This window comes from Heptranchias perlo, chromosome 35, assembly GCF_035084215.1.
Source record: "Heptranchias perlo isolate sHepPer1 chromosome 35, sHepPer1.hap1, whole genome shotgun sequence".
Taxonomy (NCBI): domain Eukaryota; kingdom Metazoa; phylum Chordata; class Chondrichthyes; order Hexanchiformes; family Hexanchidae; genus Heptranchias; species Heptranchias perlo.
In genome coordinates this window covers 17,384,432-17,402,820 of record NC_090359.1, presented here as the reverse complement: position 1 = coordinate 17,402,820, position 18,389 = coordinate 17,384,432, and the positions used below count along the sequence as shown (strand labels likewise).

At 46.4% G+C, this 18,389-nt stretch overlaps 2 non-coding genes across 2 annotated transcripts; one reads left to right on the top strand and one right to left on the bottom strand.

Annotated features, from left to right (window-relative positions):
* Positions 1 to 1,931: 1,931 nt before the first annotated feature.
* Positions 1,932 to 2,013, bottom strand: trnal-aag (transfer RNA leucine (anticodon AAG)). The gene has a single exon. It is a non-coding gene; the product is annotated as a tRNA-Leu (tRNA).
* Positions 2,014 to 14,163: 12,150 nt separating this feature from the next.
* Positions 14,164 to 14,235, top strand: trnah-gug (transfer RNA histidin (anticodon GUG)). The gene has a single exon. It is a non-coding gene; the product is annotated as a tRNA-His (tRNA).
* Positions 14,236 to 18,389: the final 4,154 nt, after the last annotated feature.

The following is an 18,389-nucleotide window of genomic DNA, read 5'->3' as shown; positions in this document are numbered from 1 at the left end:
CTCGAGAGAACGGAGTGCTGCGAGTTCAGAGGGAGGGAGGTTAGAGTGAGTGATGGGAGCAGAGAAATTGAGACGGCCGATGTCACGCCGGCAGTTCACAATGAAAAGATCAAGAGAGGGTAAGAGGATAGAGGGAGGGGTCCAGGTGGACCGAGAATTCTGAAGATGGGAGAAAGGGTCCGCTGTGCGGGGGGAAGACTCCTGGACAAAGAAATGGGCGCGGAGGTGAAGGCGACGGAAGAAGAGCTCAGCATCGTGTCGAGCTCGAAACCCATTGAGGTGGGGGCGTAAGGGGATGAAGCTGAGGCCTTTGCTGAGGACTGACGTTCGGGGTCAGAGAGGGGAAGGTCAGGGGGAATGGTGAAAACACGACAAAGAGATTGGAGGGAGGGATGGGGTCAGAGAAAAGTGAAGTGGAAGAAGGATCGGGAGGGGTGTTGGTATCGAAGAGTTGTTGAAACTTGCGGTCCTTGACACCTGAAAGGAAGAAAAAAGTTTTTTATTGAAGCGCCGGATGAGGCGAAGGATGAAATGGAACTGCGGACCACGACAGCTCTGAAGTAGAGAGAGTCGGTGCTGCTGAAGAGAGAGTGTTTGATCAGGTTTCTACTAAAACTCACTTTCACAGACACATCTCCTTCCTCAGCAACTGTGTCCGGCTCCGACTTATTCCACGTGGATTCCAACTTAAATTCCACCCTTCATGTTTCGGATCCGCCCATGATTCCAGATATCTCCATGATATTCAGCGTTCCTCCAACCACTGCTCCCGCCGCTTCCTGAGATCCACGCTCAACGCCACGCACCGCCACATGCTCACTCTCGACCTCTCTCTCCACGCATGGTTTTTATCCCATCCGCGCCATTATTGCATTTACCGTTTGATGTGTTGGTTCCTTCATTATATTCATCCAGAAGTCCTGGGTTTCAGTCCAATCCGAAGCCACGGTGGATGAATTTTGCATTGCTCGCTGAACTCTGCTCAAATCAGCAACGTCCTGATTGGTGCCCGGAGGTGTTGCGAGTGTAAGATGTGAATAACGTGAAGTATCAATCAAAGTGCACAATAACGCCCCGGTAATGCGAGTATCTCTCATCGGATCTTACTGCACCGCCCCAACTTGCCGAATGTGAACCTTTCAACCACCATTCCAAGCTCTGTAGCGCTGCCCGTCGCTCACGCAACTCAACTGCTGAGAGAAAAGAGCCAACAAGCATCAAAACAAAAAACAGTTCTTCAGTTACCATCCCCTGGATCACAAGATTCCCCAAGTAAATTTCGTGAACAATCGGGCGGCTGTCTTTCCAGAGACCAGCCCTGCTTTCGTCGTGTTTGTCTGTCGAGCGGTCACGCAGATCGAAATGTATCGACTGGTTTCAAGGCACAAATGAACATTGGTGCGAATGGGACATGTGCCCAATAGAAACAGCGGTCGGAGCAGAGCAAACTTGAAGGCGTTAAATTGTAAAAGTGAATGTTCGAGTCGGCAATGCCTCAGGATGTGCCCATGAAATGGAAGGAGGAAAGTAAAGGAGGCCTATTGATTGTGGAAGGAAGAAAAATCTGGGAGAACAGGTGGGTTTGAACTGTGGAACATCAAGTACAGGCATGTGAGAATGCTGGGATTTGACAGAACAAATAGGTTTCCGCCAGCAACAAAAAATATTTATTTCATGTGCTAAAGATTGATTTCTTGCTGCATTATATCAGCAAATGTGGCAAAGGATGAAAGAGTAAATGAAACAGTATTGTAACTCGTATTCGAGCCGAAGTTACTGCGATCATAACGCAGAGTATGAACCACGATAGGATCACGGCAACGGACATCAGGTGGGGCAGTCGTGCCCGAACAACAGCAATGTCGCGCACGGTGCTGCTTGGAAAAGAAGGATGTTTGGTAATCTGGTTAAAAAGCATGCACTTTAAATTCTGGCAGTGGTGGGATTCGAACCCACGCCCCCGAAGAGACTGGAGCCTTAATCCAGCACCTTAGACCGCTCGGCCACACTACCATCTGATGCTGGTTTGTTCAGAATCTGCTATCTGGTGATTGAAATGTGGTTTTCTTGCTTTTTGACCTTTGAATCCAGGATTTTCCATTGAACGAACAAAATAAATGGGCTTTCTGAGCAATGTTCATTCGACGAGGTGACCGAGTGGTTGAGGTGATGGTCTGTTTATCCATTGTGCTCTCCACGCATGGTTTTGTATCCCATCCGCGCCATTATTGCATTTACCGTTTGATGTGTTGGTTCCTTCCCAATATTCAATCAGAAGTCTTGGGCCTCGGTCCAATCCGAAGCCACGGTGGATGAATTTTGCATTGCTCGCTGAACTCCGCTCAAATCAACAAAGTCCTGATTGGCGCCCGGAGGTGTTGCGAGTGTAAGATGTGAATAACGTGAAGTATCAATCAAAGTGCACAATGACGCCCCGGTAAAGCGAGTATCTCCCCACAGATACTGCGATTTATTTATTTATGCAGCTGCCATTTGCAAAAGAAACAAATGTATTTTTTGTATATCTTTACAAGTAATGAAAACCCCATTTTGACCAATTCCTTGTTACTGTCGTGCTGAGTATCCCCGCCTTTCCCCTGGGAGACTGGTGTTCCATTCTCTGATGAGGATGTTATTGCTGCCTTGAAAAGTTTCACTTTCATTTATGTGCAATATTGGATGTGGAAAATACAATGAAAAACTGACTCGGCCTTGCCCACTTCCAAAATTTGATTTCACAGCGATGTTAAAATCTGCTCTCTGCTTCACTCTTCAGCTCGATGTGAGAACCACAGTAATAGGCAAGAAATAAAACGGAGAATCGCGCTGTGAACAGACCGGGTCTCAGTCACCAGCCTGAAACAGAGAGAGGCCGACCGACAGAGAGAGGAACGAAGAGAGACAACCATCTTCAGCCAGAAGTGCCGAGTGGATGATCCATCTCGGCCTCCTCTCGAGATCCCCACCATCACAGAATCCAGTTTAACATCGAGGTGAAGAGTGACGCAGAGAGCAGATTTTAAAACCGCTGGAACATCAGCAAAATTAAAGTGAGGCAAGTGGGAGTCAACTCTGAGTCAGTTCCACACTGTATTTTCTGCAGATAAACAAAAGTGAAGCTTTCAAATGCGATAAAGTTATAAACTCCTCATCGGGGAAATGAACCCCGGTCTCCAGCGTGACAGGCGGGGACACTCACCACTATACTAACAAGGAACTGCTGTGTTGAATGTGCACTCATCCCAGATGGTGTTCGACATGCTTCATGTGTCAGTGCATTTCTTTTAACTATTTATTTGATGACAGTTTGTTTAATTGTCCACGGGCCACTGTTGTAAGAACCTTTCACATTTCCATCTCTTTGTTAGACAACGAACAACTGACTCTGTCTTTCTTCTGTTATTTCTTTCTCTCTTATCGTGGTGAGTTGCCCCGCCTTCGTCCGGGGTTTAATTTCCCGACAGGGGGGAACCATTTTTAAGACGCCAACTTTTAATTTTATGTCTTCGGCTGTCTTCTTCTTACAAAACTACAGAGAAAAATAGAACAGAAAAAAAATTAAACAGGTGATTGTCACAATCAGAATATGATTGAACGGAGACGGGTTGGGGGCTGGATGCACGCTGTGTTACCGAGCGATCACTCATTGCGATTTTAACTGATCAGTGGTTAAGGTGATAAATTTTAAATCCATCGTTAGATTTCCACCTTCACCTCGTTTAAATTGGGTTCCTCAGTGATATAAATAAACCGATAACAACCCCGAAACCCCAGCGGGTATATTTTTTCCAATACTGAGTGACGGTCTCAATTTCCATTGAAATTTTCAATCAGCAAATCCCAGCGGTCGTTATGAGTTTGACAAACTAATTTATGTACTTGACTGTTTCCTGGAAATGATCAAAATAGGGTTTTCCTTACCCATACAGATATATAAAGAAACACATTCGGTCATTTCGCCAATGACAGTTGGATAAATAAATAAATCGCAGTATCTGTGGAGAGATACTCGCTTTCCCGGGGCGTCATTGTGCACTTTGATTGATACTTCACGTTATTCACATCTTACACTCGCAACACCTCAGGACTTTGCAGATTTGAGCAGAGTTCAGCGAGCAATGCAAAGTTCATCCACCGTGGCTTCGGATTGGACCGAGGCCCAGGACTTCTGGATGAATACAAGGAAGGAACCAACACATCAAACGGTAAATGCAATAATGGCGCGGATGGGATAAAAACCATGCGTGCAGAGCACAGTGGATTAGGAATCCATCACCTCAACCACTCGGTCACCTCGTCGCATGAACATTGCTCAGAAAGCCCATTTATTTTATTCGTTCAATGGAAAATCCTCGACTCAAAGGTCAAAAAGCAAGAAAGCCGCATTTCAATCATTAGATAGCAAATTATGAGGAAATGCTATCAACTGGTAGCGTGGCCTAAGGCGAGGGATTAAAACTCCAGTCTCTCTAGGGATATGGGTTCCGATCCCACCACTGCCAGAATTTAACCACATTACCAAACATCCTTCTTTTCCAACCAGTACCGTGCGCGACATTGCTGTTGTTCGGGCACGACTGCCACAGCTGATGTGCGTCGCCGTGATCGTATCCTGGTCCATACTCTGCGTTGTGGTCGCAGGAATCCGAGTTACAGTACAGTTTTGTTTACCTCTTTTGTCCTCTGCCACATTTGTGAATAGAATGCAGCAAGAAATCAATCTTTAGCACATGAAAGAAATTTTTTTTGTTGCTGGTGAAAACCTATCCATTCCTTCAAATCCCAGCACTCTCACATGCCTGGACTTGATGTTCCACAGTTCAAAACGGTCTGTTCTCCAGGCTTTTTCTTCCTTCCATAATCAATAGGCCGGCTTTCCTTTCCTCCTTCCATTTCAGGGACACTTTCCTACGGCATTGCCGACTCTAACATTCACTTTCACGATCTCATTTGTTCTGCTACGACCGCTGTTTCTATCCCATTCTCACAGTTTTTCTTTCTCCGTCGCGTCTGTTCTGATATGTCTTCCTTTTTCCTCAACAGAGGATTCCCCTCCACTGCAGTTGACTGGGCCTCGACTGTGTCCGTCCTATTTCCTGCACTTCTGTCCTTATCCATTCCACTCCCTCCCAGAACCACGGTAGGTCCCCTTGTCCTTACCTTCCACCCCACCAGCCTCCACATTCAACGTATCATCCTCCGCCACTTCCACCATCACCACAAACATCTTCCCCTCCCCTCCCCTTTCAGCCTTCCGAAGGGACCGCTCCCTCCAGGAAACCCTGGTCCACTCTTCCATCACCCCCAACACTCGCTCTCCTCCCCTCGGCACCTTCCCATGCGAGTGCAGGAGATGCAACACCTGACCTTTCACCTCCTCCCTTCCCACATTCCAGGGTCCCAAACATTCCTTCCAGGTGAAACAGCGATTTATTTGTAATCGCTTTGCTGAACACCTCCGCTCAGTCCACAAGCGTGACCCTGAGCTTCCGGTCGCTTGCCATTTTAATTCCCCGTCCCACTCCCACTCTGACCTCTCTGTCCTCGGCCTCTTACTCCGTTCCAATGAAGCTCAACATAAGCTCGAGAAACAGCACCTCATCTTTCGATCAGGCTCTTTACAACCTTCTGAACTCAACATTGATTTCAATAACTTCAGATCATAAACACTGCTCACATTTTTTCGGACAGCAAGTGCTGATTGTGGTTCTAATTTTGCCATTTGCAGCTCCTCTTGACCCATCTTTTGTTTCTTTACTTGTCCCACTACCACCCTCCTTGCCTTGCACCATCATCCCTTTTGTTATTTAATCACTCCTGCCCTCCACCCTATCAGAGACCTTCCCTTTTGTTCTTTCCTCCCGTCCCCTTCCTCCCCCATCCCTTTTCCTGACGCTGGACTTGCTTAAAAACTGCTTAATCTTCAACTTTTTCGATTTCTGATCAAGGGTCATCGACCTGAAAAGTTAACTCTGTTTCTCTCTCCACAGACGCTGCCTGACTTGCTGATTATTTACAGCATTTTCTGGTTTTATTTCAAATTTCCAGCATCGGCAGTATTTTGCTTCTGAGATCTCCTTCTGTGGCTCGGGGTCAAATTTTGTTCAAAATCTCCTGTGAAGCGCCTTGGGACGGTTCGCTACGTTAATGGTGCTATTTAAATAGTTCGGGCAGAAACTCACCGATTGACGTGAGGCGCCGTGATCGTATAGTGGTTAGTACTCTACGTTGTGGCCGCAGCAACCTCGGTTCGAATCCGAGTCACGGCATAGTGTGCGCTGCTCCTTTTGTTCTCTCCCGCGCGTGCGAATATAATGCAACAATATATCAATATTGAACACATGAGAAAAACATTTTTGGTTGGTGGCGAAAACCTATTTATTCCATCAAATCCCAGCACTCTCACATGCCTGTACTTGATGTTCCACAGTTCAAACCCACCTCTTCTACCAGCTTTATCTTCCTTCCACAGTCAATCGGCCGCCTTTCCTTTCCTCCTTCCATTTCATGGACACTTTCCTGCGGCATTGCCGACTCTAACATTCACTTTCACAGTTTGCGACCGCTGTTTCTATTGGGCACATGTCCCATTCACACCAATGTTCATTTGTGCCGTGAAACCAGTCGATACATTTCGATCGGCGTGACCGCTCGACAGACAAACACGACGAAAGCAGGGCTGGTCTCTGGAAAGACAGCCGCCCGATTGTTAACGAAATTTACTTGGGGAATCTTGTGATCCAGGGGATGGTAACTGAAGAACTGGTTTTTGTTTTGATGCTTGTTGGCTCTTTTCTCTCAGCAGTTGAGTTGCGTGAGCGACGGGCAGCGCTCCAGAGCTGCGAATGGCGGTTGAAAGGTGCACATTTGGCAAGTTGGGGCGGTGCAATAAGATCGGAAGTGTTCCGCCTTGATCTTAATAGTTCTATTGAAGCGTGCGATTGAATCGAGTAGAGGATAAATGTAAAGAGCGCCTGTGGGGGAAAAGGAGCGATTACAGGCCATGAGCGAAAGGTCTTTCAAATTCTCGTGGCGCAGGACGCTGTGTGCGGAAACAGCAGATTTTAAAGCGCGTGTGTCGGAAAGTAAGGAGCGATCTTGTGTGTGAGAAGAGCACAAGAAAGTTGTGCTTGAAGCTGCGCCCTTGAGGCAAGTTGCAGGTTGTCAGGAAAACTGCTATCGTGAAAGCTCAAAAATAAACCCAGAAACCGCTGGCAACACTCAGCAGGTCAGGTCGTATCTGTGGAGAGATACTCAAGTATTTATCCAATTCTCCTTTTATGACACAGATGGAGGCCATTTAGGCCATCATGTCTCTACAGGTCGTAAAAGAGCCACCCCGCCTAATCCCACTTTCCAGCACTTGGTCCGTAGCCCTTTAGGTTACTGCAATTCAAGTGCATATCCAAGTACTTTTTAAATGTGATGATGGTTTCTGCCTCTACCACCCTTTCAGGAAGTGAGTTCCAGAACCCCACCACCCTCTGAGTGAATTTTGTTTTCCTCAGCTCATCTCTAATCCTCCGACCAATCCCCTGCTAAATGCGCCTTCTGCTAAGGGAAATAGGTCCTTCCTGTCCATTCTATCCAGGCCCCTCATAATTTTATACACCTCAATTAAACCACACCTCAGGCTCCTCTGTTCCAAAGAAAACAACCCCAGCCTGTCCAATCTTTCCCCATAGCTAAAATTCTCCAGTCCTGACAACATCCTCATAAATCTCCTTTGTACCCTCTCAAGTGCAATCACATCTTTGCTGTAATGTGGTGACCACAACTGTGCACAGTACTCAAGCTGTGGCCTAACTAGTGTTTTATACAGTTCTAGCATAACTTCCCTGCTCTAATATTCTATGCCTCGGCTAATAAAGGAAAGTATTCCGTATGACTCCTTAACCAACTTATCTACCTGTCCTGCTACCTTCAGGGATCAGTGGACACACACTCCAAGGTCTCTCTCTCCCTCCACACCTCTTAGTATTCTCCCATTTATTGTGTATTCCCTTGCCTTGTTTGACCTCCCCAAATGCATTACCTCACACGTTTCTGGATTGAATTCCATTTGCCACTTGTCTGCCCACCTGACCAGTCCACTGATATCTTTTTGCATTCTACTGCTTTCGTCCTCACTATTAACCACACGGCCAATGTTTGTATCATCTGCCAACTTCTTAATCATGCCCGCTACATTTAAGTCTAAATCATTAATATATACCACAAAAAGCAAGGGACCGAGTACTGAACCCCGTGAACCCCAATGGAAACAGCCTTCCAGTCACAATCCGTCAACCATGACCCTTTGCTTCCTGCCACTCAGCGAATTTTGAATCCAATTTGCCACTTTCCCCTGGATCCCATGGGCTTTTATTTTTTTGACCAGTCTGCCATGTGGGACCTTGTCAAAAGCCTTGCTAAAATCCATGTACACTACATCAAACGCATGGCCCTCACCAACCCTCGTTGTCACCTGCACAAAAAATTCAATCAAGTCAGTCAGACAAAACCTTCGCTTAACAAATCCATGTTGACTGTCCTTGATTAATCCGTGCCTTTCCAAATGAAGGTTCATGCTGTCCCTCAGAATTGATTCCAATAATTTGCCCACCACCGAGGTTAGACTGACTGGCCTGTATTTACTGGGTCTGTCCTTTTCTCCATTATTAAAGAACGGCCAACTTTAGCAGTCCTCCAATCCTCCGACACCATGCCTGTAGCCAGGGACGATTGGAAAATGATGGTCAGAACCTCCCTTATTTCCTCCCTTGCTTCTTTCAACAGCCTGGGATACATTTCATCCGAGCCTGGCAATTTATCTACTTTCAAAGATGCTAAACCCCTTAATACTTACTCTCTCATTATGTTTATCCCATCCAATATTTCACATTCCTCCTCCTTAACTACAATCTCTGCATCGTCCCCCTCTTTTGCGAAGACAGACGCAAATTATTCATTGCGAACCATTCCCACGTCTTCCACCTCCACGAATAGGTTATCTTTTTGGCCTCTAATAGGCCCTACTCTTTCCTTAGTTATCCTCTTGCTCTTTATGTATTTATAAAATATTTTGGGTTTTCCTCAATTTTACTTGCCAGTATTTTTTAATGCCCTCTCTTTGCTTTCCTATTTTCCTTTTTAAATTCACCAACATTTAATTATTTCTCACCATTTAAAACATATTCTGTTCTTTTATTCTTCCCATCAAAGTGAATAACCTCACATTTCCACACATTATACTCCATCTGCCGCCTTCTTGCCCACTCACTTAACCTGTCTATATCTCTTTGCAGACACGTTGTGTCCTCCTCACAGTTTACTTTCCCATCTTGCTTTGTATCGTCAGCAAACTTGGACACATTGCACTAGGTCCCTCCATCCAAGTCGTTAATACAGATTGAAAATAGCTGACACCCAAAAACGGCCGGCATTGCTCTCTGTTCAGTTAAGAGGAACTTCCCTGCTTTGAAATTCGTCCCAGCCTTGTTGAGGTGCAACACGTCCATCTTGTGCAGGTCTTTAATATTAATCAATGCACAATGAGGCCCGGGGAAAGCGAATATCTCTCCACAGATGTTGCCTGACCTGCTGAGTGTTGCCAGTAGTTTCTGGGTTTATTTTCGAGCTTTCACTATAGCAGTTTTCCTGACAACCTGCAACTTGCCTCAAGGGCGCAGCTTCAAGAACAACTTTCTTGGGCTCTTCTCACACACAAGATCGCACTTTACTTTCCGACACACGCGCTTTAAAATCTGCCGTTTCCACACACAGCGTCCTGCGCCACGAGAATTTGAAAGATCTTTCGCTCATGGCCTGTAATCGCTCCTTTTTCGCCACAGGCGCTCTTTACATTTATCCTCTACTCGATTCAATCACAAATTTCAACAGAACTATTAAGATCAAAGCGGAACACTTCCGATCTTACTGCACCGCCCCAACTTGCCAAATGTGCACCTTTCAACCGCCATTCGCAGCTCTGCAGCGCTGCCCGTCACTCACGCAACTCAACTGCTGAGAGAAAAGAGCCAACAAACATCAGAAGAAAAACCAGTTCTTCAGTTACCATCCCCTGGATCACAAGATTCCACAAGTAAATTTCGTGAACATCCGGGCGGCTGTCTTTCCAGAGACCAGCCCTGCTTTCGTCGTGTTTGTCTGTCGAGCGGTCACGCAGATCGAAATGTATCGACTGGTTTCAAGGCACAAATAAACATTGGTGTGAATGGGACATGTGCCCAATAGAAACAGCGGTCGGAGCAGAGCAAACTTGAAGGCGTGAGATCGTGAAAGTGAATGTTAGAGTCGGCAATGGAGCAGGAAAGTGTCCATGAAATGGAAGGAGGAAAGTCAAGCCGGCCTATTGACTGTGGAAGGAAGAAAAAGCTGGGAGAAGAGGCGGGTTTGAACTGTGGAACATTAAGTACAGGCATGTGAGAGTGCTGGGATTTGATAGAATATTAGATTTGCTTTCACGTATCAAAGATGACTGCATTCTATTAGCATGAGAGGCAGAAGACAAAAGAAGCAGCGCACAACACAGAGTACTAACCACTATACGATCACGGCACCACATCCCACCTGTGCAAACTTAGTCTGTACTATTTACCTTTAACGTAGCAAAACGTCCCAAGGCGCTTCACAGCAGCGTATTTAAACAAAATTTGACCCCGAGCCACATGAGGAGATATTAGAAGCAAAATACTGCAGATGCTGGAAATTTGAAATAAAAACAGAAAATGCTGTAAATAATCAGCAAGTCAGGCAGCGTCTGTGGAGAGAGAAACAGAGTTAACGTTTCAGGTCGATGATCCTTCGTCAGAAATGGAAAAGGTTGAAGATGAAACAGTTTTTAAGCAAGTACAGAGTCAGGAAAAGGGATGGGGGAGGAAGGGGAGGGGAGGAAATAACAAAAGGGAAGGTCTCTGATAGGGTGGAGGGCAGGAGTGATTAAATAACAAAAGGGATGATGGTGCAAGTCAAGGAGGGTGGTAATGGGACAAGTAAAGAAACAAAAGATGGGTCAAGAGGAGCTGTAAATGGCAACATTAGAACCATAACCAGCACTTGATCTCCGAAAAAATGTGATCAGTGTTTATGATCTGAAGTTATTGAAATCCATGTTGAGTTCAGAAGGTTGTACAGAGCCTGATCGAAAGATGAGGTGCTGTTTCTCGAGCTTATGTTGAGCTTCATTGGAACGGAGTCGGAGGCCGAGGACAGAGAGGTCAGAGTGGGATTGGTACGGGGAATTAAAATGGCAACAGACCGGAAGCTCAGGTTCACGCTTGTGGACCGAGCGGAGGTGTTCAGCAAAGCTATTACAAATAAATCGCTGTTTCACCTGGAAGGAATGTTTGGGGCCCTGGAAGGTGGGAAGGGAGGAGGTGAAAGGGCAGGTGTTGCATCTCCTGCGCTCGAGTCGGAAGGTACCGTGGGGAGGAGAGCGGGTGTTTGGGGTGATGGAAGAGTGGACCAGGGTGTTGTGGAGGGAGCGGTCCATTATGAAGGCTGAAAAGGGAGGGGAGGGGAAGATGTTTTTGGTGGTGGCATCGCGCTTGTACGTGGAGGAAATGGCGGAGGTTCATACATTGAATGTGGAGGCTGGTGAGGTGGAAGGTAAGGACAAGGGGGACCCTATCATGGTTCTGGGAGGGAGGGAGGGGAAGAGGCAAGGGCAGAAGTGGAGTCAATAGGACCGACACAGTCGAGGGCCCAGTCAACTGCAGTGGAGGGGAATCCTCGATTGAGGAAAAAGGAAGACAGATCGGAAGCATTTGTGTGGATGGTGGCATCATCAGAACAGACACGACGGAGATGGAGAAACTGGGAGAACAGAATAGAGTCCTTACAGGAAGCGGGGTGGGATGAAGTGTAATCAAGGTAGCTGTTGGGGTCGGTGGCCTTATAACAGATATTGGTTGACAGACCATCCCCGGAAATGGAGATAGAGAAGTCGAGGAAGGGAATGGAAGGTTCAGAGATGGACCGTGTGAAGGCGAGGGGAGGGTGGAAATTGGAAGCGAACTTGATTGGGGCGAGAGCAGGAAGCAACATCGATGTACCAGAAAAAGAGGTGAGGGGAACTGACTAGTACTGGAACAAAGAATCTTCCACGTATCCCCCAGAAAAAGTCAGGCATAGCTCGGACCCACATGAGTTCCCATAGTGACATCTTTCATTTGGAGAAAGTGAGTGGAGTCAAAGGAGAAGTTGTCCAAAGTAAGAACAAGTTCAGCCAGACGGAGGAGAGTGGCGGAGGATGGGGATAGGTTGGGCCTTCGTTCATGGAATAGGCGGAGGGCCCGCAGGCCGTCCTGTTGTTGGGGGTGGGGGTGGGGGGGGGTGGTGGTGGAGGTGTAGACGGACTGGAAGTCCATGGTGAAAAGGAGACAGTTAGGGCCGGGGAACTAGAAATTGTTCAAGTGGCGCATGGAGTTGTAAGATTCGTGGATATTGGTCGGAATAGACTGGACGAGGGGAGAGAAAGTAGAGTCAAACTAGGAAGAAATAATTATCCGGGGGCACGAACAGGCTGAGACGATGGATCTCATGGGTCAGTTCTGCATGTGGATCTTGGAAGGAGTTAGAAGCGGGGTTGGGGGACAATGAGGTGGAGGCCTTGTGGAGGAAGATCTCCAGAGGAGATGAGGTCATTGACGGCCTGGGAAACTATGGCTTGATGTTCGGTGGTGGGATCACGCTCCAAGGGGAGGTAGGAGGAGGTATCGGAGAGTTGGCGTTCAGCTGCCGCTAGGTAGAGGTCTGTTCGCCTCACAACAACAAGAGCGCCGCCATTGTCAGCAGGTTTAATGACAATGTCAGGGTTGGACCTGAGAGAACGGAGTGCTGCGAGTTCAGATGGAGGGAGGTTAGAGTGAGTGAGGGGAGTAAAGAAATTGAGACGGCCGATGTAACGCCGGCAGTTCCCAATGGAAAGATCAAGAGGGGGTAACAGGATAGAGGGAGGGGTCCAGGTGGAATGAGAAATCTGAAGATGGGAGACAGGGTCCGCTGTGCGGGGGGAAGACTCCTGGCCAAAGAAATGGGCGCGGAGGTGAAGGCGACGGAAGAAGAGCTCAGCATCGTGTCGAGCTCGAAACCCATTGAGGTGGGGGCGTAAGGGGATGAAACTGAAGCCTTTGCTGAGGACTGACGTTCGGGGTCAGAGAGGGGAAGGTCAGAGGGAATGGTGAAAACACGACAAAGAGATTGGAGGGAGGGATGGGGTCAGAGGAAAGTGAAGGGGAAGAAGGATCGGGAGGGGTGTTGGTATCTAAGAGTTGTTGAAACTTGCGGTCCTTGACATCTAAAAGGAAGGAAAAAAGTTTTTTGTTGAAGCGCCGGATGAGGCGAAGGATGAAATGGAACTGCGGACCAGGACAGCTCTGAAGTAGAGAGAGTCGGTGCTGCTGAAGAGAGAGTGTTTGATCAGGTTTCTACTGAAACTCACTTTCTCAGCAACTGTGTCCGGCTCCGACTTATTCCACGTGGATTCCAACTTAAATTCCACCCTTCATGTTTCGGATCCACCCATGATTCCAGATATCTCCATGATATTCAGCGTTCCTCCAACCACTGCTCCCGCCGCTTCCTGAGATCCACGCTCAACGCCACGCACCGCCACATGCTCACTCTCGACCTCTCTCTCCACGCATGGTTTTTATCCCATCCGCGCCATTATTGCATTTACCGTTTGATGTGTTGGTTCCTTCATTATATTCATCCAGAAGTCCTGGGTTTCAGTCCAATCCGAAGCCACGGTGGATGAATTTTGCATTGCTCGCTGAACTCTGCTCAAATCAGCAAAGTCCTGATTGGCGGCCGGAGGTGTTGCGAGTGTAAGATGTGAATAACGTGAAGTATCAATCAAAGTGCACAATTTCTGTTTAATCTTCAACCTTTTCCAGTTCTGACGACGGATCATCGACCTGAAACGTTAACTCTGTTTCTCTCTCCACAGATGCTGCCTGACTTGCTGATTATTTACAACATTTTCTGTTTTTTTTTCAAATTTCCAGCATCTGCAGTATTTTGCTTCTGATATCTCCTCATGTGGTTCAGTGTCAAATTTTGTTTGAAAACGTGACTGTGAAGCCCCTTGCGATCTTTTGCTACCTTAAAGGAGCTTTATAAATATCACAGGTAGAGCAGTTCCAGTTGTGGTGTGGCGCCGTGATCGTATAGTGGTTAGTACTCTGCGTTGTGGCCGCAGCAACCTCGGTTCGAATCCGAGTCACGGCATAGTTTTTGTCTTCTGCCTCTCTTGCTCATCGAATGCAGGAATATATCAATCTTTAATGCATGAAATAAAACCAAATATTCCATCAAATCCCAGCACTCTCACATGCCTGTACTTCATGTGCCGTCGTTCAAACCCGCCTCTTCTCCCAGCTTTTTCTTCCTTCCACAGTCAATAGGCCGCCTTTACTTTCCTCCTTCCATTTCATGAACATTGCCGACTCTAACATTCACTTTCACGATCTTATGCCTTTAAGTTTGTTCTGCTCCGACCGCCGTTTCTATTGGGCACATGTCCCATTCGCACCAATGTTCATTTGTGCCTTGAAACCAGTCCACATATTTCGATCTGCGTGACCGCTCGACAGACAAACACGACGAAAGCAGGGCTGGTCTCTGGAAAGACAGCCGCCCGAATGTTCACGAAATTCACTTGGGTGATCCTATGATCCAGGGGATGGTAACTGATGAACTGGTTTTTGTTTTGATGCTTGTTGGCTCTTTTCTCTAAACAGTTGAGTTGTGTGAGTGACGGGCAGCGCGACAGAGCTGTGAATGGCGGTTGAAAGGTGCACATTTGGCAAGTTGGGGCGGTGCAGTAAGATCGGAAGTGTTCCGCCTTGATCATAATCGTTCTGTTGAAGCGTGAGATTGAATCAAGTAGAGGATAAATGTAAAGAGCGCCTGTGGGGAAAAAGGAGCGAGTACAGGCCATGAGCAGAAGGTCTTTCAAATTCTCGTGGCGCAGGACGCTGTGTGTGGAAACGGCAGATTTTAAAGCGCGTGTGTCGGAAAGTAAAGTGCGATCTTGTGTGTGAGAAGAGCACAAGAAAGTTGTTCTTGAAGCTGCGCCCTTGAGGCAAGTTGCAGGTTGTCAGGAAAACTGCGATAGTGAAAGCTCAAAAATAAACCCTGAAACTGCTGGCAACACTCAGCAGGTCAGACAGTATCTGTGGAGAGATACTCGCTTTACCGGGGCCTCATTGTGCATTGATTAATATTAAAGACCTGCACAAGATGGACGGGTTGTACCTCAACAAGGCTGGGACCAATTTCCAGGCAGGGAAGTTCCTCTTGACTGAACAGAGAGCAATGCCGGCCGTTTTTGGGCGTCAGCTATTTGCAATCTATATTAACGACTTAGATGAAGGGACCGAGTGCAATGTGTCCACGTTTGCTGACGATACAAAGATAGATAGGAAAGTAAACTGTGAGGAGGACACAAAGTGTCTGCAAAGGGATATAGACAGGTTAAGTGAGTGGGCAAGAAGGTGGCAGATGGAGTATAATGTGGGGAAATGTGAGGTTATTCACTTTGATGGGAAGAATAAAAGAACAGAATATGTTTTAAATGGTGAGAAATCATTAAACGTTGGTGAAATTAAAAAGGAAAATAGGAAAGCAAAGAGAGGGCATGAAAAAATAGGCCTCTTGCGCATCCACGATTTTCATCGCTCCACCATTGGCGGCCGTGCCTTCAACCGACTGGGCCCAAAGCTCTGGATTTCCCTCCATAAACCTCCCCGCCTCTCGACCTCTCTCTCCTCCCTTAAGACACTTAAAACCTACCTCACCTGTCCCAATATCTCCTTATGTGGCTCCGTGTCACATTTTGTTTGATAATCGCTCCTGTGAAGCGCCTTGGGACGTTTTACTCCGTTAAAGGCGCGATATAAATGCAAGTTGTTTTTGTTGTTGGGGTGGAGAAAGGGTTTTCTTTCTTTTTATGACTCTTTTCTATCTCTCTATTTCTTTCCTTTCTCGGACTCTGTTTTCCGGGTCTGTTTACTGACACACATTCCAATCTGTGTCACTCGGTGTCTAACAATGTGAGGCAATGTGTTTTATTCCCGCTGTGTTATCTCTCTGGCGGTTTGCTGATAAATGTTTAACTCGCGGCCTGTTCCCGTTAATGGTCACAAGCAGTAACAGACAGACAGAGCGTGTCTGACCGCCCTGAGATGTGGAAAGGGCATCAGTTTAGGACAAATGCATCAAATCAAATGTTCATCGAGCACCGAGAGAGACAAAAACCAGAGAGAAAGGCAGAAGGAAATTGAGAAAAAAAGCTAAATACAGACATCCTTGATGTCTCTCTATTCCATCCCCAACCGTTCAGTGTCGGGTAAAAATGTCAGTGTAAATAAATGTTTGAGAATCGGCCCATAGAAGAAGAAACAAAATAACAGAAAACTGCTGAAACCCGGGATCGAACCAGGAACCTTTACATTTTCTGTTGAACGCTCGCCCAATTCAGCTGTTTCAGCCCCACTGTGAACTGCACTTTGAGACTTCCTCTTGGAATAAAATATAACCCCTCCCGCTCATTCCTCACTTCGGGAGAATGAGACCGACTATCAAGGAGAGATTTTCTGAGACTCTCGTTGAATCTCATTTATATTAAACATTCCTTGAACTCTCTGCCGGGGGGATTCAGAGCTGGGGTTCGCCATGAACCAGCTTCCCCTCAATTCCCAGCTTTATCAGTGAATCGACCAATGAACGCTCGAGAGAGCTCAGGTTATATTAATAATAAAAACAGAAAATGCGGGAAACACTCAGCAGGTCAGGCAGCATCTGTGGAGAGAGAAACATCCTTTCAGGCCGATGACATTTCATCAGAACTCTCTCCACAGATGCTGCCTGACCTGCTGAGTATTTCCAGCATTTTCTGTTTTTACTTCAGATTTCCATCATCTGCAGTATTTTTCTTTTGTTTTACAGCTTGTATTAATGTTCTGCTGATGATATCTTAATATTATCTTATTTTTGGCCACTTTAATTAAGTTCACGGACAAATTCTTCCATCATCCCTTCTCCCACATCACTTCTCTCTCTCATTCATTCTTTTCTCCTTTCAATCCAGAAGAGGGCGGGAATCAGAGCTCACCCCCCGAACCCTCCGCACACAGACCCCCGTCTACCACTCCTTCTGATCCAAGAGACAATTCAATATATTACACTCTGTATAAACACTGAAAGCTGACACACCAGGGGAGATCGCACGGTGTTGCACACGGAGTGAAATAAACTGAAGTGTTTATAAAAAGTTACAGATCACAACACGTGTCTCTGTCTCTCTCCGCCATCCCGGCCTGTGCTCTGTTATTCGTTCTCACCCAATGTGTTACTGGTAATTTTGTGGAAGTGCATGACGGGATACTTGACCATATTAACTCTTTATTAACTCACATGATAGGATTAGCCACAAACACAAAGTAAGCACAATTGTGTAATTGCGTTTGAGCCTTGGTATGTTGATAATTCGGCCTAGCACAGCCAGGCCTTCCTTGAGAGAAGGACAGAATATAATAATAATAGAGTTGATGAATGGCCATGAAGCCTTGAGACTGGCTCCAGACTTACTGATAACAAGGAACAGGAATGCAGAGAGAAAGTAAATAGCTGACATCTGCTCAGGCCTACGTGATGTCTATGGATGTTCGGCGGCTGGCTCACTACTTGATTGACCAACTACCTGAGCGAATAAAGAATGTACGTGTACGCCCATATTCTGTAACAGGTGGGCGTTGCCTCATGAATTGTATAAACATGAACTGATTCATTGACTCGGCGAAGTTGCACCCTCAACCATTGTTTGAGGTGCACATCCACTTGTATACAAGTTGGGGTTCAATAAAGTTTCTCCTTGTACTACTTGTTTGGGTGTTAATGCATTTGTATAGTGTTAAGTTTCGACAGTTTTCATCAACATCTTTGAATGTGGCAGCACAAGTTGGTGAAACCGTTAAAACAGCATCCGGTTCCTTGGCTTAATAATAGAGAAATAGAGTACAAAAGCAAGGAAGTTATGTTAAACGTTTATAAATCATTGTTCAGGCCTCATCTGAAGTAATGTGTCCAATTCTGGGCACTATAACTTATTAAGGATGTCAAGGTCTTGGAGAGGATGGAGAGGAGATTTACCAGAATTATACCAGGGATGGGGTTTAGTTGTGTGGAGAGACTCGAGAACCTGGGATTGTTCTGCTTCGAGCAATGAAGGTTAAGGGTAGAAGTAATCCACGTGTTCAAAATTAAGAGGGGTTTTGATCGAGTGAATAAGGAGAAACTTCACCCACTGGCGGGAGGGTCGGCAACCAACGGACGCAGATTTAAGATAATTGGCAAAAGAACTAGAGGGAAATAAGCAGGTT